At 50.9% G+C, this 12,908-nt stretch overlaps 2 non-coding genes across 2 annotated transcripts; both read left to right on the top strand.

The window, feature by feature from the left end:
* Positions 1-1,958: 1,958 nt before the first annotated feature.
* On the top strand, positions 1,959-2,040 carry TRNAS-AGA (transfer RNA serine (anticodon AGA)). Its single transcript has one exon. It is a non-coding gene; the product is annotated as a tRNA-Ser (tRNA).
* Positions 2,041-7,881: 5,841 nt separating this feature from the next.
* Positions 7,882-7,953, top strand: TRNAQ-CUG (transfer RNA glutamine (anticodon CUG)). The gene has a single exon. It is a non-coding gene; the product is annotated as a tRNA-Gln (tRNA).
* Positions 7,954-12,908: the final 4,955 nt, after the last annotated feature.

Raw genomic sequence — 12,908 nt, 5'->3', positions numbered from 1 at the left:
GGCTCATTCTCTTCTGCTTTGCTGAACCTCCTGCTGCTGGGGGAGGGTGCTGGAGTTAGGGACTGCTCTTGCTGGGCTGGGATTGCCAGCAGGGAGAGCAGAATGGGAAAAGGCAAGTGCTTTGTGTTTCAAGCTTGTTTGGAAATGGGTTGTTCTCTGTGTCTCCCTGAACCCTGCAGATGTGTTTCTTGGTCTCTGCTCTGTGCCGCTGCTTTTGCTCTTTTTCATTAAAGACTTTGTGCAGCATCAACAGAGAATCATGATTGTTTGTGTTCCTCTTCTCTCACAAGTAAGAGTATTGGCTTCTCTTCGAATCTTAACGCTAGTTGTCGATCAAGGTCCCAGGGCTGATACCAGAGCACCAAGCGGGCAAGAGACAAACCAAAAAACCTCAGGAAATGAAATGTGAGTCTTTAACCGCCCTATCAAGCCTTGTGATCTCTCCCAGGGTCAGTCTTGACTCTGGCCACTGAAAGCACTCATGTCTTCTGCCAGTGTAACCAGAACATCTTGCATGTGTGCTCAGGCAGCAGCTACTTCTCACTGTTTGGTCTGAGTACCTCCTGGCAGAGGACAAAAGCCCATTGTTTAACTCGGCTGAGATGACAACACTTGTTGAGGTGATAGGAAAACATGGACACGTGTGCTCAGCTAAGTTGCACAAGGCCTCTTCAGAATAAGGTGCGGAGAAGTTGTCCTTCTGAGCCTGAATCTCAGCCTGAGTCCTGGCATCTGGAAGTCAGGTTTATCCCACCTTGCTAGTCACTGATGTTTTGGAGGGAAAAGGCACATAAGGTGCTCAGCAGCAAACCAAGGCCTCCTACACGCAAGCAGGTACCCAAGAACAAAGGAATATCCAGTGTGTCAGTTTAGTCTTCCAGATGATGCATTTCTGTCCTCAGTGCTACTCCAACAAACCCCCTCAGCAGTCATTGCTTCTCCAGGTGCATGAGTATTGGGGCAGGTGCACGTCTTCCCCTGACTCAATGCTGTGGATCCTCCTGGAAACTAGGCTACAGGACATGGAAAACAAAGAGGTGACTGGTGATAGCCCACATGGTTTCCCCAAGGGCAAATCATGACCAACATACTGAGTGAACATCCATGGTGGGGTAGCAACATTGGTGGAGAAGGGAAGAGTGACCGGTCATGTATTTGTGTGCAACATTTAATACTGCCCAACACAGCATCTTGGTCTCTGAAATGGAAAGATATGGATTTGAGATGTGGACTACTCGTTGTAAAAGGAATTTTCAGGATGGTCAAAATCACAGAGTTGTGGTCAATGTCTTGAGGTGCGGGTGGAGACCAGTGATGAATGGTGGGCCTTGGGGGTCCATGTTGGTATCAGTATATTTTAACATCTTGGTTCGGGACGTGGACAGTGGGAATGAGTGCATCCTCAAGTGAGATTGCAGGAGATGCCAAGCTGAGTGATGCCATGCAGAGGGATCTTGACAGGCTAGAGTGGTGGGATGTGCAAGGATTCTTAAGTTCAACAAGGCCAAGAGCAAGGTCCTGACCTTGGGTCAAGGCAATTCCAAACACGGATACAGGCTGGGCCATGAAGGGTTTGGGGTAGCTCTTCAGAGAAGGACTTGGCAGTACTGGTAGATGACAAAACTGGACACAAGCTGGCAATGTGTGCTTGAAGTCCAAAAAACCAGTTGTATCATGGGCTGTGTCAGCAGCAGTGTGATCAGAAGGTCAATGGAGGTGATTGTCCCTCTCTACTCCATGTTACTCCGCTTTTGTGAGACCCCACCTTGAGTAACAGACCTACTTGAGTGACTTACATTAGTGTTGTTACATTATGCCAAGTTGGGTTTCCAAAAGACTGTTGTTCTTTTTATCAATGGCAGGATATGCTTGGAGAGAAGCCTGGACCTGAAGCCCCTAGAGAACTGGGTGTCATTGCACAGGGCACGTGAGGAGCAGGACAGAGAGGGCTGGAGCAGGTAGTTGTGGCCGAGTGGTGAAGGCGATGGACTAGAAATCCATTGGGGTTTCCCCGCGCAGGTTCGAATCCTGCCAACTACGTGCTGCAGTTCCCTTTTGGGCTGCCAGCAACTGACCATTCTGCACCTGTGGGACTCAGCTCCACACTGGACCTGCTGTCCAGGGAGACAGTCATAACCCCTTGCCTGCAGCACCTGTCCTCCTTCCCCACAGAACCTCTGGGATGAAGGGGAAATCCTGCTCCCATTGCCAAGCTAGGCAAGCTGGGGGAAGGGAAAGGGCCAGTGCTGAGCAGGAGCCATGAAAGAGGCTCCACTGATGTTGGATCTTCAACAGAACCTTACAGCCTCATCTCACCTGACATCCTCAGCAGCACAGCCCCACCGGCTGTCTTCCCTACACCTGAAGCTACAGCAGCTGATCTCCAAAGAGAGCCTGCACACCATGGCCCTCATTGCTTTTAAAGAAGAGAAGACACCTCATGATTCTGAGATCATGCCAGCACTCACAAAGTGCTCCTTGCTTTAGGTGTCACGAAGACAGACTGGTGTGACAGGTCATACCCGGCATCCTGGGGAAATTCTGCCTGACACATCCCCAGCCTTTGCAAACGTAGGCAACTTTCCCAGGAGGCTTCCATACTGGCCCAAAGATGAGATGGGGGGTGAGCCTGTGTTTTCTCCTCTTCTGGGAAAGACACAGAAGTGTAAAGAGGATGTGGTGTGACTGTTGCATCAGGATGCCCTCACTTTCCATTACAGACCCTGATGGGTGGATAGAAAAGAGCTGGAGGCTTCCCAGATGGTTTCTTTCAGACGCATGCAAGTTGCTCCCAACAGAGCAGAAGCAGAGGAGGATCTGCCTGCCTGGTAGCCTGCCTGGGTGGGTTCTTGAAAGGAAAGGGAAACTGTGAGGAGCCCATGCAGAGAGGACCCAGAGAAGAAGAGAAAATCCCATTGCTGGTGCGTGGTCTGTTCTGCACAGCCTTGACACTGAGGGTCGCAGAAGCAGCACAGGCCAAATGGAAGCTGAGGCTGGTTGGCAGCATTGATGAAGAAGGAAAGGGACAGTAGAAGAGCATTCTGGAGCTGAGCCAGGGACCTCTTGGTCTGCAGTCAAATGCTCTCCCCTGAGCAACAGTTCCTGCAGCAGGCAGGCTGCAGCTGCTCTCTCTGTGCTCCCATCCACACCCACATCCTAACCCTTTCCATTCTGCTTTATGTTTGTCTCCTCTGCCTTGTTGCTGCATGCTCTGGTCCACCAATGGAACTGGCAATGAGGAAAAACCTGCCCAAAGATTCAGGTCTCAGTACTGTCACCTTGTCCCTCACCTTCACAAAAATGTTCTACCAGTTCAGCCTACCCAGAGCATTCCTGGGACACCTTGAAGCATCTAAGACCCAGCTAGTCCAGCTAGGCCAGCCCTGCCCTGGAGTGACTGGGAATCACCTCCACACCCAGCAGTGTTGGGCAGGACCAGCTGAAGGCATGGGAGAGGAAAGGTTGCTCTGTCTCCCTGGCACCCTGCACAGTGTCAGGGAGCAGCAAGGGCAGGTCTCTGCCAGGAGGGAGGACAAGGTGGGAACTGTGGGAGAGTGCAACACACCATGGGCTGGGCAAAGTCCTGCCAGCCGGTGTGAAAAACGTGGCCCCAACTGCTATAGGACTTTGTTACAGTGAGGCGCGGAAATTACCTTACAACCTGTGAGGTTGTAAAGAGGTATGTTTATTTACCGCACCGGACACTCAGTGGAATAATTCCACCTAAGACGTATGCCAGTTTCCTGTAGCTGTGAGCTTGGTTAAATGCTGTAAACTGTTACATATTCGTGAAAGTTCTAGGAATGTCTATACATATTCATAACCTGTCCCTGAGAAGGCGGTACTTATTACAATTAGTTCCAAGAAATAATTTCCATAGTCTCGACCTCCACCACTCCTGGTTGCACCTGTGCAGTGATCGTGGGCCTGGGTCTTCTTCACTGTACACTTTTACCTCTGGCCTGGTGTGCTGAGTTGGCTGGGACTCAAACTAATGAGTTGGTTAGAACTGGCATATCTCCTGTCCTGTGCCCAAGTTTCTGTTATCTATTTCATCCAAGGATGCACCAAGGATCCATCCTAGGATTTTTATTTTTGCAAGGCCTGTGAAGTTGTCAGCGAACTCCTGTTTCTCATATGATAAGTTACACAAAGCTAAGCAAGGCTAGGTAATTGTGATGTGGGTTAAGGGTTACCTCTCTAAGTGTTAGCTCCTTTGTTCTTTAAGTGTTAGTTAGTTAATTGCCTATATCAACAGTAACCAGCACTGCCTAGGAGAAAGAGCTTTGACCTCAGGGCCAAACTTAAACTCCTCTCACTGAGTGAGAAGATCCCAACCAGCGCCTGCAGAGCCAGGCTGGGTGGTCAAAAAGCAACTCCTCAAGAGGGGTTATGGGCAGGAGGTGAGGCGAGAAGGACAAAGGAAGGCCTTGCACTTGCCAGCCCGGGTGCGGGGGCACTGAGGTTTGCAGGGAGAGCTTGATGCAGCCTGGTGATGGGTGCAGGGAAGAGGAGGGCAGGAGGCCTGAGCAGCAGCGTTGGTGCTGGCAGGTCCAGGCAGCATCAGGCAGGGCTGGGGAGGTGCCTGCAGAGCTGCTGGGGGGAGCAGAGTGGTGCAGTGGGAGCGTGCTGGGCCCATAACCCAGAGGTCGATGGATGGAAACCACCCTCTGCTACTTGCTTTTGGCCTCGCTCCAGCCCCAACAGACATTGCCTCTCCCTTGCAGCGTTCACCAGGTGCTCCCTGCTCTGCTGCCCTCCTGCCCTCTGGACACCCAGGGATGCCTAGGGCTGTCCCACACCCTCAGCCCCCACTCTCAGTCACTGGCTCATTCTTTGCTTTCTCAGTAGACACCAAGCCCAAAGTGCCCATCAGCAAGGCTGAAGGGAGAGAAACATATTCCAGAAAGTGCAGAAAAAGCCAGGCTGAGAGAGGAGGAAGGAACAAAACGAGAGGGAAAGAGCAGAGGGAAGATGCATCCGGTTCAGGCAGTTAAAGGAGCCAGGTGTGAAGGAGTCAAGTTAATCCAGGGCCAGAGGAAAGGGAAGTTTATGTTTAACTTTTTGTTTCTCATGACATGAATCTTTCTTATTTGTCAAAAACTTAATTATCCCCAAGTGAAGCCTGACTTTCCAACAACAGTTTTTGCTTAGCCTTGTCCTTGGGTTTACCTTGACCCGTGAGACTTCTCACCCTGTTTTCAGTGCCCTGCACCCGCCGAGTGTGGGGAAAGGACTGAGCAGTGGGGTGGGTGTTTGGCTGGTGTTAAACCACCACAGGTACATACACACAAACACACATACACTTGCATAGTACACGCACAGCTGGCACAGATGCGAGTGGAGAAGCAGAATGTCACGGTGCCTTCTTTGTCCTGGTCCAAAACAACCCAGCTTCCCCCTGCAGGTTCAGCTCACATAGGGCAGTTGATTCGCTTCCCTTGGCCTTTCCCACAGCCTTCCTCTATGGCCAGGCCTCTGGACACCTCCAGGCCCATGGGAGCTGCTTTGGACCATTCAGAGGTTCCCAGGGAGTATTGGAGAACAGGAGCAGATGCCCAGAGAACTTGGAGATTCTCCTCACCTGGGTATCACACTCAGGTTTCCGTGAGGCTCAGACACTCAGTAGCCTGTGCTCCACTGAACTCGCTCCAGTTTATTTTGTCACCTCCCCTTGGGGCTCCATAGTTTTTCTTCCCCTTTTGTGAAGATGGGAGCAACTTTTCCCTCTCCATAGTCATGACAGAGTTCCCCTGCCCTCTTCTCCTGAAGCTGGAGAGCCTCTGAGATGCATCATTCCCACTTTCAGCCAAATTGGTACATTCTGTAGGTACCAATCAGGATGGGGCTTTGATCAGCAGGGCTTCAAAACAGAAGGTTTCTATGAACTGGCAGTTCCTCACTGGGAAATGCAGCCAGCACCAGTGTGAAGAGGGGCAGGTGGGATTAACGGCCCACCAGTAAGAGGCCAGCAGGGACATCGCACGTTCTAGGGCATTTCTCTCCAACAATGCTGACCGAGTGGAGATACCATCACACAGTACTACCACAGGTTGCACAAGCACTGGTGGCATTTTTCAGAAAGACTACAGTCAGACACATCTCCCCCAGGGAGGAACAGCAGACTACAGTGGAAAACACATTTCCTTTGACGCTGGGGAAGCAAATGGGCTGGGGACCATGGTAGCCCCAGCAGACTCTGATGCAAGGATGGAAACCAAGGTCAAAACACCCTGAGCAAGGGAGCTGCCTGCACTGGCCCCCACAACACACTGGCCCAGGATCCTGCAAGGGTGAAAAATCATGGACTCCACACAATCCAATGTGAATTAAAGAGAAGCCATTTATTACAGAAATAAGCCTCCTTATATATGCAGTTATTTCCTGATCACGCATCCACGCTCCAAGCATGCATTAGCTGATTGGATATTGTCCATGTTCACAAGCTGTCCACGCACCCAAGTCTCATTGCTGTTTTTCAGGGTGCTGTTTTTCAACCTTCGAGCTGACCTTGAGGTTCCTTTGGCTAGTTCAGAAATAGATCTCCATCTAATAGAACCTCACTCACACAACAACCTCAAGAAAATCCCTCAAATCTCCCACAGGATCCCTTCTCTGTGAGTGCTGGGTGAGACTAGCAGAGCCCCAGGAACACTCCCCATTGCTTGGAGAAACTGTCTCAGCCCCAGAGGGACGTCCCTCCTCCTACAGCAGCACAGCACCTGCATGGGAAAGGGCTGTCCCTTTCCATGTGCTCCAGCCCCCAGAGGAGTCATCCCTTCAGCTCTTTGCAAGACATTCAGAGACTGGGCCCTGCTCCTGCTGCTCCCAGAGACTGCTCCCACCCTGCTGGGTCCTGCAGATGCCAGGGATGGATGAAGAATGCCATCAGCAATGCTGCTTCTCTGGGACATGCTTTCTGACTTGGGACTCTGTAGAGATTTACCCCTTCTGCAGTGACTGGGAGTTTCTCATGTCCTCTCTGAATGTACCCTGCCATTTGTTCTCTGAGGCTTGGGCATGACGGCGTGGTCTGTGCTGTGGGTTCAGAAGTATCAGATGCCAACCCAGAGCTTAATGCAGTCCAAAGGTACCAGGAGGTTGTGTCCTCAGTGTCTCAGGCATAAGTCTGAGATTCAGGAGGGTGTCCCCACCCGTGTTTCCTCCTGTGTGACTGCTGGGAGGAAGAGTCCTTCTCTCAAGACACAAACTCAGCCCTTGGTAAGAGCAGGAGAGCTCCAGGGCAGCTTTTCCCTGCTGTGTGCATGGACCTTTCATGTGCAGAGAGTGTGGTGGTCCCGGAGCATGAAGGAAAGTTCCCTCAGGTTCACAATGAATTGTACCTGAGTCTGGAACAGCCTTAGGAGATGTACAGCATTCTCACTGAGGGAGAGGCTACTTTGGGGTAGAGGGGAGAGCGCGCTCTGGAAGAAAGGACCAGGGTTTGAAGTCAGCCAGGACAATCCTAGCAGAGGAAAGCAGTCCGGATCATGCAAGGTCTCCAACATGAGGGTGCAGGGAAGCAGCAGCAGAGAGCACAAGTACAAGCATCAAATCACCCATCTCTGGGCTATCAATGCACTCTGTGAGGGGCAATGTTGAAGTGGTTAAGCTGAAAATATCATAACCAGGTCTTATGAGGAGAAAGCGAGATTCACAGGTGTTAGCAGCCTGGATCTTGTAACAGACGGCATGCCAGGCTTGTGTAAAGAGCTCTGGCATTCCCTTGAAAAGCCCTGTGAGTTGCAGGTGCCTTGTGGCCCTAGAGGAAGGGAGTTTGTACTTGGTGATGACCAGGGAGCTGCAGAGAGTGCCAGGCTCACCCAGGACCATATAACTGCACCGGGATGGTGGAAGAAGAAAGACAACAAGTGTTTAGCAGGTCCCATGGTGTAATGGTGAGCACTCTGGACTCTGAATCCAGCGATCTGAGTTCAAATCTCAGTGGGACCTCAAGTTTTAGCTCTCTCAAAGCTTTCCTCAGCATGCACACACCTCCACAGCCTTGCTGTTGGGTCACTGCTTTAATGCATTCCCATTGGCCCTCCTCTCCTGTGCTCCCAGCCCTGGGACTGACATCAGTGCCCCTTCTCCTGCCCTGTGCCCAACAAGAAATCTCTGCAGCTTTCCTGAGCTCTGGCCTTGCCCCGTCTCAGCTCCCTTGTTCCTGATGGTTGCTTCTTGTTTTGCACTCATTTGCACTCAATCCCACAGTCCATGTCCCCAATAAAGATGTTAAAATATACTGATACCAACATGGACCCCCAAGGCACACCATTCATCACTGGTCTCCACCCGCACCTCAGGACACTGACCACAAATCTGTGAGTCTGACCATCCTGAAAATTCCTTTTACAACGAGTGGTCCACATCTCAAATCCATATCTTTCCATTTCAGAGATCAAGATGCTGTGCTGGGCACTATTAAATGTTGTGCACAAATAGGTGAGATCGGTCACTCTTCCCTTATCCACCAATGTTGCTACCCCACCATACATGTTCACTCAGTATGTCTGTCATAATTTGCCCTTGCGGAAGCCATGTGGGTTATCACCAGTCACCTCTTTCTATTCCATGTCCCTTAGCCTAGTTTCCAGGAGGATTTCCGACAACATTGAGTCAGGGGAAGACATGCACCTGCCCCAATACTCATGCACCTGGAGAAGAAATGACTACTGAGGGGGTTTGCTGGAACAACACTGAGGACAAAAATGCATCATCTGGAAAACTAAACTGACACACTGGATATTCCTTTGTTCTTGGGTACCTGCTTGCATGCAGGAGGCCTTGGTTTACTGCTGAACACCTTATGTGCCTTTTCCCTCCAAAACATCAGTGACTAGCAAGGTACGTTGACAAAAGGAAAGGAGGGATAAACCTGACTTCCAGATGCCAGGACTCAGGCTGAGATTCAGGCTCAGAAAGGCTCTCCGCCTTATGCTGAAGATGCCTTGCACAACTCATCTGAGCACACATGTCCATTTTTTCCTGTTACGTCAGGAAGCACTGTCATCTCAGCCCAGTTATTCAACGGGCTCCTGTCCTCTGCCAGGAGGCACTCAGACCAGTCTGTGATAAGTCGCTGCTTTCTGAGCAAAGATGGTCCTTTCATGAGAAGAAGCAAAAGCAGTGGCACAGAACAGAGACCAAGAAACACATCTGCAGGGCTCAGGGAGACACAGAGAACTGCCCATTTTCCAAGGACAAGCTCGAAACACGAAACGCTTGCCTTTCCCCATTCTGCTCTCCCTGCTGGCAATCCCAGCCCAGCAAGAGCAGTCCCTAACTCCAGCACCCTCCCCCAGCAGCAGGAGGTTCAGCAAAGCAGAAGAGAACGAGCCCTTTCTCGAGGAGCTCAGAGCAAAGCAGAGCCAGAGGAGGCACGGTGAGGCCTGACGAGCAGCCAGGAGCCATGGGCACAGGTCCCTCCTGCCAGGTGGCATGAGGACACCCAGCCCATCTGCAAGGGCTGGCCACACTCCTGCTGTGCAGTCCCCATCATTCTTCCTGCTCCAGAAGGGATGATGCACCAGGTTCAGCAGTTCAGACGGCAGCGGGGGGGAGGCAGGCACAGCCCTGACCCCCCCAGACCAAGGGAGCCCCCAGAAGAGATGGGAACCCCCCCAGTGCTGAGGGAGGTCCCAACAGCAGCTGACAGAGAGGATCCCACAACTGTGTTCTGAGGGAAAGAAGTGAGGATGGGGTCCGGCAGGGTCACCACCACTGGGGCAGCCTCGAAGGCCACTGTCGAGTCACCACAGCGGGTGACACAGGGCTCACTGCAGCTGCTTGCAAGTGGGGTTGGGCCAGAGGAACCACAGGGTGATGGGATACAGGGTCTGAAGCAAGACATAAACATAAAGCAGAGAGACAACATGGAACCCCAACTTCAGTCTGTCTTTCTTGTCCTCAGTTCTCTCTGCAGATAGACTTTACTGACTTCCATCTCCATGCGAAGGTCCATGTCTAGGAAGGGCCTTAATTTCATCTTGCTGAGATGTACAACAGGCTTAACCACTTTTGGGACAGGATCCAACTCAGTGGATTTAAAGTCCCTGTGGAGACCCTCATCATATCCCATCTACAGAGCAACTTGTTCTGCATTGAAGGAGACACTCGATGCACTTGGCCATTTGGTTAGAGACCATCTGTTCTAGTGCTGGGTCAAGCTGAGGCAGCCCAAGGATTCACCCGAGTAGCCACCATGACAGCAGTTCAGCCCACCGGGAGACATGGAGTGCATGGAGTCTTACCGTGTTCGTCGAGGAAAGGCAGGCAAGATAGGAGGATGCAGAGCGTGGAGCTGTGTCCTGGTTATCTGTGAGGCCACAATCATTCCTTACTCGTGAAACATCTAAACTTAGAGTAGTTGTGTCTTGAAGAGTCCTCACTTGTGGTTAATTACTTGCTGCTTTCATCCCAAATATTGTGCTCCTGTTTCATATTGCCGGACACCAATGTAATTAATTGGTGCCCCAGCTTCGTAAGGCAAATTACGTCTAAGGTCTAAGGCCAGCACTCAGGTAGATTGTTTGGTTTTGGTTTTTTTTTTGTGATCGGGATTGTCACATTGCCTTCTTAATGGTGAGCAGAACCACCAGTCATGGTGAAGTTCAGCTTTAAAGGACACCTCAAGTCAACTCTCAAGTGTAGTCAGTGCAGATGCACCGTTTAACCCTTAGAGGCATTCCTTACCACAGGTCATTGTAGACACAAAGGACACTGTGGGTAAGTTGTAACAGAACGTCAAGACTGTGCAATCTCATACGGGAGAACAGATGCACCTCTGCAGGGATGTGGCAAGACTGATAAGCAAGGAAAGACTATTGTGAGTTGGAGGGAAGTCCCTTGTGGTCTGGAATGACAGTCATGAGGACCTTGTTCACACTCATCAAGCTCTACCACATTCAGGTTTTCAGATCAAAGAGATGCCCTTGTGCATTCCGGAAAGAGACCCACACCCAAATTGACCTGTTTTGCCCCCCAAGAGAATCGCAGAGTCCAGAGGCTTGCATGGCCTGTTTATGAGGACAGCTGCAGGGCAGGGAGCCAAATGCTCATGGCCATTTTTCTTGGGTCAGGAATGGCATGGCCCATTCCATGCATTTCAGACTGCAAAGGGACGTTGGATCAGCCTCCCAGGGTACCTGGGAAAAACCCTGAACTCCTGGCAAGGGTGAGCCACCCTGCTGTGAATTTTAGTGGGCATGTGGTCCTGGCCTCAGGTGTACCAGCGGTACCAGAGCTCATGGCCTCATGAAACCACTGGTGCTTCTACGTGATCTTGAACTGCTGTTGAGTTTCAAGGTCTTGACTTTTTGCTGTCTGCTCAGCGACTCATGTGACAGTGCTAGGTTAACAGCTGGACTTGATAATCCTGAGACTCTGTTCCAACCAAAATGATTCTTTGATTCAGCATACCCGAGAACTATGAAAGCTGGAATGGGTGTCTGGAGGTCCTCTGCTCCAATCAAGTGCTCCAAGCAGAGCAAATTCCCTGATAACAGCTTCTGACCTCGTACCCTTTCGCAGTTACATGCATCTTCTGCTCCCCACCTTGCTCATCTTCACTAGACTCCACAAGCATAGTGCCATGAGCCTTACCCTATACACCACGTGCTCCAGCCCTCATGTTCTGCCCGGTCCTTTGCCAGTACTTCTCTCCAGAACATCCCAGGGTTATGGGGTGAGGTCTGAGAGTGGATGGGAAGTAAAAACCAGGATTAGGAGTGAAGGTTCCTTCCAGGATTTACAGTGAAACTTCTGCTTCTACAGACTTTTCCTCTTCTTCCTGTCACACTTTCTGCCCAGAAGGGGCTTCTACTCAATGACATGAAAGTGAAATGCGGACAAGGTGGCATTTACACATCCAGCAGTCATGGTCCTCATGGAGCACATTCATGTCTCTTGGTTCATTCAGATCAAACCTGCATATGGGTGGGTTTCGAAAGTGCGATGAAACAACCAGATTGAGAAGGAGAAAGAGAAGTGGCCATTCCCGAGGTGTCTTTATACTGACCGCATGAAAAAATCTATTCATCTCATCTCCTCAAACCTTTCTCTGTAACTGTTAAACAGTGCTGGCACCCTCACTGCCATCTCCTGGTGGGCCACAAGGGACACAGTGCAGCCCTGGATGTGCTGTCCTTGAGACAGTGACTTCTCCAATGGCAGCAGAGTTCAGAAGTCAAGGGGACGAGGCCCAGAGCTTCCTGAGGTAAGTGGAAAGCTTTGTCTGCTCAGAGCAGGAGATTACCCCAGAGGACCTCCTCAGATCCCTTCTAACCATCATTATTCAGAAGAGCATGGAGTCTCAAGAGCCCTTGAGCAGCAAACAAATGGCAATGTCTTGGAAGGCGGCAGCAGAACAAGACCACACAGAAGCACCAGTAGATTCAGGAATGATGCTAAAAGGTGTGCAAATGTCTTTGAGGAAAGCAGAACTTTCAGAGGAATGAGGCTGTGACTCTGGTATCTCTGACATGCCTGAGGCTGGGGCACTTTGTTCACTGGAGTCCACAGCATGATGACTCACGTTTCCCTGGAGCTCAGGGTTTTTCCCAACTCTTCCACATCATGATGACTCCCAGGTGCTCTGCGAGACTGATCCAATGTCCCTTTGTAGTCTGAAATGTATGGAATGGATCACCCCATCTGTGACCGAGAAAAAAGGCCATGAGCTTTTGGCCCCTTGCCCTTCCTCTCTCCTTAAAATCGGGTCATGCAGGCCTCTAGCCTCTGGGATGAAATTAGTGAGCAAAACAGGACAATTTGGATGTGAATCTCTTTCAGAGGTGAACGTGGGCATGTCTTTGAGGATCCTCTTGTGCGCTGACTTGCTTGTTTCCAACAGGTTCTCCACTTCCCAAGCTGAACCCAGACCCCTGCTTGGAAGAAACACGAAGGCC

The sequence above is a fragment of the Patagioenas fasciata genome, chromosome 12 (genome assembly GCF_037038585.1).
Source record: "Patagioenas fasciata isolate bPatFas1 chromosome 12, bPatFas1.hap1, whole genome shotgun sequence".
Lineage (NCBI taxonomy): Eukaryota > Metazoa > Chordata > Aves > Columbiformes > Columbidae > Patagioenas > Patagioenas fasciata.
The sequence above is the reverse complement of the archived record's forward strand: the minus strand, read 5'-3'. Positions and strand labels throughout refer to the sequence as shown.